Genomic DNA, 8,138 nt, shown 5'->3' on the forward strand with positions numbered 1-8,138 from the left:
GTATACGGCGATTAGGATATTGTTGTTGATAAACCCGCTGTGCAGCTCGCCCGTTGTGTTGCGCTACGTAGTATGCTCCAACCATATCAGTGTACTCACTCCAGGTGTATCGGTCCATTAGTAAACAGAGACAATGCGCTACTACACTGATGGACAGCAGTTGCCTACAACTGAACAGCGTAATATGCCCTCTAACAACTGAAGAGTGAAATACGGCCTCCACCGGTTTAAATAATCCCCATAGGAAACAATGACATTAGGGAAAAATATTTGTTTTGATATCCCCTACAACCTCCCAGAGTTTGTCGGTTTAAATATTTTTCACCCTATATACAGGGTGTTACAAAAAGGTACGGCCAGACTTTCAGGAAACATTCCTCACACACAAAGAAAGAAAATATGTTATGTGGACAAGTGTCGGGAAACGCTTACTTTCCATGTTAGAGCTCATTTTATTACTTCTCTTCAAATCACATTAATCATGGAATGTAAACACACAGCAACAGAATGTACCAGCGTGACTTCAAACACTTTGTTACAGGAAATGTTCAAAATGTCCTCCGTTAGCGAGGATACATGCATCCACCCCCCGTTGCATGGAATCTCTGATGCGCTGATGCAGCCCTGGAGAATGGCGTATTGTATCATAGCCGTCCACAATACGAGCACGAAGAGTCTCTACATTTGGTACCGGGGTTGCGTAGACAAGAGCTTTCAAATATATATATATAATGTGTGTGTGTGTAAGTATGTATTAAAAGAAAGAACAAGAAAAAGGAAAATAATAATATGGTTCTTCATAAGCTGAAGTTCCACAGACACTCTCCCGTCACCCTTTCCCGTTGTTCTTGTATCACCATATCGAAAGGGAGTGTAGTACCAAGACAGGAATCGCGACAGTTCTGCGGTGAATTATTTCAAGTAAGAGGCAATGCTGCGTTAAACTGTGTTTTGCTAGCCAAAAACAGATACCCAAAGTTATTCGTCGATATGAAATATGCTAAGATGACTATGAAGAAAGAACCATGGGACTACTGGCTGCTCAAACACTATGCATTAATGATGGTCGAGAATAAGACTAAGTTGGTCTATCCTGTTAAAGAAGGCACAAGTGCTACTCAATTTTACATCGTGGCCTCCAAGTTATTTGACATAGGTGGTTGTACACTCAGCTGTTAGCAGCTGTTCAAGTCTATTCCTGGAATAGCACGAGCAACACGTCGTACGAACCTGGAATAACACTTAACTGGAGAATAAACTCGGGATAACTTGACCGGCGATTTTTGGATGGTTAACAAGCTCAACAGGCGAATAAGTTTTCAAGATGGCAGGTATAGTGACAGATGCAGTTGCAGACAGGAACGTCGAAAATTTGTCTGAACTGTTCATAAAAATGAGGAAGAAGAAAAAAGTGAGACGATGGGGATTCCGAATTTATGTCCAGATTTCGCTTAACAAAGGAAGCCGTACTTCGTCTTTTCAATCCTCTATGTGAGTAACTAGAGAATATAACAGACAGGCGAAACTATTTCTCTGTTTTCTAAAATAATACTGTTTATTTCTAGAAGCAAGCATTTTATTACAGTACTTTGTAAATTCCGTCGTGTTATTGACGTAAATCAGGGCCAATAAAATGATTAATTCGGCCACAATAGTCTTATTTATCAGGTGTGTGTTGCAATTCCTGAAGTAGTGGGAAGGACTGTTTCGTTTTATTTAACAATGCCTCAACAGACTTAACCAACTCGAAGGACCACCTAGTTATGGGTATTATTTGTATTAACAGCTGTTTCAGTTTCAGTCAAAAACACTGATTTTCCATGCAGTAAAACTTTTTGATAAAAGCGTTGTATTCAAATTTCTTTCAGTCATTTAACTTCAATAGCAGAAAATGTTGTTCCATTCTGTTTGGGTTAGAAATGACCCTTTTTGGAAACAACACAGCAGAGTCGGAAAAACTTTCGCCATTTAGTGAATATGTCGGGACAGCAGTGTCAGAACAACTTCCGCCTTTTAGTGAAAATAACTTCCGCCTATTAGTGAAAATATCAGGATTACAGATCCATTATTGCCAGAGTATCAACATTATGTCCCGCCTTCCATTATTTACGGAAGCCTGTGAACTACCTGTGCTTACTCAAGCTATGTTTAACCCTTTGTGGCTCAAGGATCCAAATTGAGTTTAAAAAAAAATTATTTTGTATAATTACATTACAAATTATATAAAAGTATGAGGGTCACTCCAAAAGAAATGCTCACAATTTTTGTAAAAATACAGTTTTCATTTTGCATGTGTGAAAGTCTTACAGTGAGTAGATACATCCTTCCCGCTTGTTTTCAAACTTAGTTCAACCTGTTCCCATGAGTGGCGCCGCCACAGCATGCCTTCAAGATGGCTGCTACACTTGGCGTTCGTCTGAAGCAACGTGCTGTCATAGAATTCCTGTGCTGTGAAAACGAGACTGTGGGAAATATCCACAAGAGGTTGAAGAAGGTGTACGGAGATGCTGCTGTCGATCGCAGTACTGTTAGTCGGTGGCCAAGCAGGTTACGTGATGAAAGCGGGCATGGCAATACTGAGGATTGTCCTCGCAGTGGCAGACCTTGTACTGCACACACTCCAGACAATGTGCAGAGAGTTAACGAATTCGTGACTGCTGACATATGCGTCACAGTCAACGAATTGTCGCTCTGCTTTGGCGTAGGGGAAGGAAGTGTTTGCAGAATACTGAATATGTTGGCATTAAAAAAGGTTTGTGCCAGGTGGGTTCCCAGGATGTTGACAGTGGCTTACAAAGAAACAGGAACAGTACGAGAATGGTGGAGATGAATTTCTTGGAAGAATTGTGACAGGTGATGAAACCTAGCCCCCATCATTTTCCACCAGAGACGAAGAGGCAATCAATGGAGTGGCATCATGCAAATTCACCCAAGAAAAAAAATCAAAACCACACCTTCTGCTGGAAAAGTTATGGCTGTGGTGTTTTTCGATTCCGACGGACTCTTGCTTGTGGACATCTTACCAAGTGGAACCACCATAAATTCTGATGCATATGTGACGACACTGAAGAAACTTCAAGCTCGACTGAGTCGTGTTCGACCATATCGGCAAAAGCAGGATGTTTTGCTGTTGAAGGACAATGTATGGCCACATGTCAGTCAAAAAACCATGGAAGCGATCTCAAAACTCGGATGGATAACACTGAAAGACCTGCCTTACAGTCATGACCTGGCTCCATGTGACTATCATCTCTATGGGAAACTGAAAGACTCTCTTCGTGGAACAAGGTTTGGAGATGATGACTCCCTTGTGCACACTGCAAAACAGTGGCTCCAACAGGTTGGTCCAGAATTTTACAGTGCAGGTATACAGGCGCTGGTTCCAAGATGGCGTAAGGCAGTTGAGAGGGATGGAAATTATGTGGAGAAATGAAAATTTTGTTCCTAAAGGATATATCTACACACTGTAAAACTTTCAAACATGTAGCATAAAAGATGGATTTTAAAAAAAATAGTGCGCATTGCTTTTGGAGTGACCCTTGTAATATATAGTGAGAAAAGTACTCAAGTGTTTACACATTTTTTTATAAGACATGGTTACATAGTGAAACTACTGGTCCGGAACAAAAAGTTCTGACTTATGGTACTCAATACATTTTGTGGTAGAAAGCAAAACAGTTTTTCACATTACTGACGCAGAGACCAACACCACATATTTCACAACTCCCTTTTATGCGATGAGGCTTAGCTGCTGTGCTACAAAGTGCACATCTAAGGGATGTGTCTCTCACAGGTAAGTGTTTTGCATTATCGAAACATTCCTCTGGTGCTACATAGGGCTTGAAAGAGTTTTGTTTTTTTGAAAGTCTCGTTCCTCCACTGGGGGACAACTTTGTAGCTCCTATCAGACGTGCAATGACCGCAAGGCGAAACTATTCGAGTGACGTGGACCTGCTCTCTTGACATCTGTCTTTGAAGATCAGGTATGAGTTGACAACAGTTACATCTATGAAGTGCCACAGTATACGATGCCACCACTTTTTATTTTTTTGTCAATTTCATTCGCGGATTTGAACATATCTGCTTTATCCACATAACCCATATGGTTGTTGTGGTCCTTGACTAATTGTGGGCATGAAATTACAGTGACTGTACCATCCTTATTTTTCTTTGTGGCTGTTGACACATCCTCTATGCTGTAATAATTGGGGCGAAACAAGATCCTTTTTTTATCCTTCCACAACACAGCAACAATTCCTGTCGCAGAACACCTGAACTGGAAGTTTCCCCTACCCATTGTTTTCCCACTCTTTAGGCATCCAAGCTCGCCCTTGTCGAACAGTTCCACATGCATACACTTGATGTTGCAGGAGGTGCTTCTTGAGAGGTAATGAAGTAAAATAATTATCAACAAATACCTTGTGACCCAATCCATGTAGACGTTCAGTCATAGTTTTGAAAACTCTAGCACCTACATTTTTTTCTGCAATATTTCCCACCTTCCCAGCATGTATCTCTAATTTTGAGATGTAGCCATTTTCATTTGTTCGCACTCATACTTTATACCCTCTTTTTATGGGCTTCTTGGGTAAATATTGCTTCAAACTGGAACGTCCTTTGAATCTAATCATCGATTCATCCACACTCTGGTTCTCTGTTGGTTTATAAGAGTTGTGAAAAGCGGAAGTGAGGAAACTTAGAAGAGGGTGTTTCTTATATAATTTGTCATAGCCTTCTTCTCCTTTGGTCGCTTGTCACTGTCATTTAGATGAATGTTACCTAGCAACCAAGAAAATCTGTTGCATGAAAATCTTGCAGAAATGTACGTATCTCGCATGGCAGCATCAGAAGACCAGAAATCCTTGTAATTATGTGATTTCTTTACGCCCATTAGTAGATTTAATTCAAGAAATCTACGTATTTCATCTTCACTTCTACTCACAAAGTTTGTTGAGCCAACCACCTTTTGCACTGCATTTAGATTTGTTTCATATACTATCATTTGTAACTGCTCTGGAGGGAATAGTGTTAAAAAAATCACTGTTGGTGTTTCTTTGTCCTCTTCAATATTACTGCCTGTATCACCACAAAACTGTTTTGGAGCTTTGGAAATTGGAAACTGTTCACATACAACAGCAGCATCAGCTGTTTCCAGCACATCTTGCTCTCCATTTGGAGGGTCACATTCAGTTACAAAAGATGATACAGCTTCATCATCAAAACGACATCGGTTTGGTGCTTCAGAAATTTGTATTTCATTGCCATCACTTTCAGTGTCTGATAGGCAAGACTCAGTATCACTTGGTATGTCATGAAATATTTGCATCAACATTTTGGTATTCAATTCACTTGCTTTGAATCTCTAGAAGTCATGATCAAACACACTTCACCTGCAACAAAAAGCAGCCCTCACTAACCGATGTGTCATGGTGGTTTCGTAGTGAAACCACACAATTTTTGTGTTTACATAAAAGCTATGCAAGAACTGGATCAAACTAAAATATTAGTCTACTCTACAATGCATAACGTTTCGTAACTTACCAAAACTACACCGGCTCAGATGATAATACAGCGGAAAACACAATATATGTCACCTCACGATCCTCAGCAACAGCCAACCACGGCACGAACTGCGCAGCTGAATACCTTTGTTGCCTTCCCGCGCAAACGTATTGCGAGCCAGCAGCGAGTTGTTTATCTTGACAACAGAGGGTAGCACACTCCAGTGCTATGGTGGTTTCATGGAGCAGTAATTGAGCCGCTTTTGAGATATTAAATTAAAGGTGGCCTCACTGTGAAACCATTTTGTATGCACAGGATTAACATGGTAAGATTAACAGGAAAGTTAGGATTAAAAAAAAGAAGAAAGAAATGGTGATGCCTCCTCAGCTATAGAACGTAGAGGTAGTGTTTCTCAATTGTCAGTACTATCTGCATAAACCCATCCATATTTATCATAAAACAATGGCTATGTATGTATGTTACAGAAGCAGAATAGGAATGTAGTTAAAGAATCTACATAGCTGTAGCTTGTGGAAGGAGTACCTGGAGCGCCACATTTTTATCTTCCGTTGAATGTCAAGTTATTTTTAATGTCCTCCTTTATTTCAGATTGTAACTAGCTGAAGGTAACTTAAACTGAAATTTCTTAAATTGCACTAGTGTGAAGTACCATTTTTCTGGAATTGATGGCATATAATGACTATTTAATCTAACGAAAAGTTTGATAGTCCAGATTTCACTCAGCCACATCAGTAGCAGAAAAATTTTTCACTCTTACCTCACATTGGGACAGCAAATTTCCATCTTTTATGAATGCTTCATAGCATAAAAATTATACACCACTTAGAAATTTCATATAAACTTATAAATTATTTGTGCTTATTCAAGGTAAGTTTAATGCAGTCTTTTTAAGACAGCTATAGGATATGACTGTTGTGTTTCTCAGTCATTAGTATTATTCACATAACCACATCCATATTTATCACAAAGTAATTATTATCAGTGTGTCATTAGAACATAGATACCTGTGATTCAGCTAATAGGGAATTTTTAGATATTAAATCTACATAATCGTAACAGTGGAAGGAGTGGCTAGCGAGTTATGTTTTTAAACTTCTCTTGAACTGTCAAACTGTCTCATGTCATTCTTTTTCTTTCTTATTAAGAAATGACTGTTCCACCATGAAGCAGCTATTACTGCCGCGCAGATATTTAGCCTCTGATGATTTTTCTGTCCACTGGAGACTTCATGGGCATTGGTAAGGGGACAATCAACAGATTTATTAAAAGGATGTGCATGACACTGGACAACATGCACAAGAGATAGTTTTCTTAATGATTTCAGTTCTCTGATGTAATAAAGTGAAAATAAAATAAAGATGTGTATGGAATAATATACTTTTATTCTGAAATAATTTGTTTAATTTGTATTTTCTGATCTTAATTCTGAACTTTATGCTCTTTTTAGCCGATACAGTTCTTCCTCTACTCTCTGGTTCTTGTCATGCTACTTTGAAACAGCACCATCTGCAACCCTGCTAATTCATTCAAATTAGAGAACATATATTTTTATTCTGAAAACAAAACTTATGGTTTTCAGTTGAGATGACTGTAGAAAGGGACGAACATAGTGAAGGTATCACACCTGCAATTACTTCCCCTTGCCCCCAAGATTGCATACAGCTGCTAAAGATGATTGCAAAAGCCAAAATTTTGTATGAAATAGTTACTATTCCTCAAATATTTAGGTTGAGATACAATAACAATCCTCCAGCTTCAATATGTACCATAGGTACGTTTCTACCCAAGGACTATAAGAACAAATATGGTTGTTTATTGTAAATATTGCCATCTTATTCTTCATATAAACACTCAATATAATTATTAATAATCACATCATAGAAACAAGATTTGTATATACCCAATAACTGAAGAAGTGGCTGTACAGTCTTCAACAATTCAGCAAAAGTAATTTCTGTAGAAACCCCTTGCTGCTCTAATGAATTAATCATTTTAAGACATAAGTACAAGAGCAAGCTAGACAGTAACACCTCTCAGGATCGTCAGTCAGATCAATCTCAATGAAGTCTGTGTTGTCACAGTTGGAGACTCTGATAACCAACTATTTCACATAGGAGACCACACATCACAGTTGCTTTTATATTATATCCATACTTGGACTGTGGCGTCCTTCCCTTGATAACTTTATCAGATCGGAAATTTCATTGTACACAAGTTGGAACATACATTTCAAGTATAGGGCGCCACCGATTTGTAGCCTCTGCTACCTTCTCTAGGCATAATACTTATATGTTTCTTTCTCGAGGGGGCAAAAGTCATACGTCTGTTGTAGCTGCTATGCCGATCTATATCACGTTGTTTACGAATAGAAACTTAGTTAAATGATTTGCACTAATGCTTTCATTGAATGAGACTGCAGAAGTTTTTACTACACTCTTGAACTTGCTTAAAGTATCCACTAGCCTCAAAACATCCTCAAACGAATAATTTTGCAATCTGGAACGCTTATCGCTCACTGTAAGCACGCTATTTCTGCAGACGACGACAAAAGTAAATATAAAATGTCGTACAAAAAATACCCAGTGCGCTCTTAAGTTGTAGCCAACTTAACTGGA

Source organism: Schistocerca serialis, chromosome 4 (assembly GCF_023864345.2).
Source record: "Schistocerca serialis cubense isolate TAMUIC-IGC-003099 chromosome 4, iqSchSeri2.2, whole genome shotgun sequence".
NCBI classification, from domain to species: Eukaryota; Metazoa; Arthropoda; class Insecta; order Orthoptera; family Acrididae; genus Schistocerca; species Schistocerca serialis.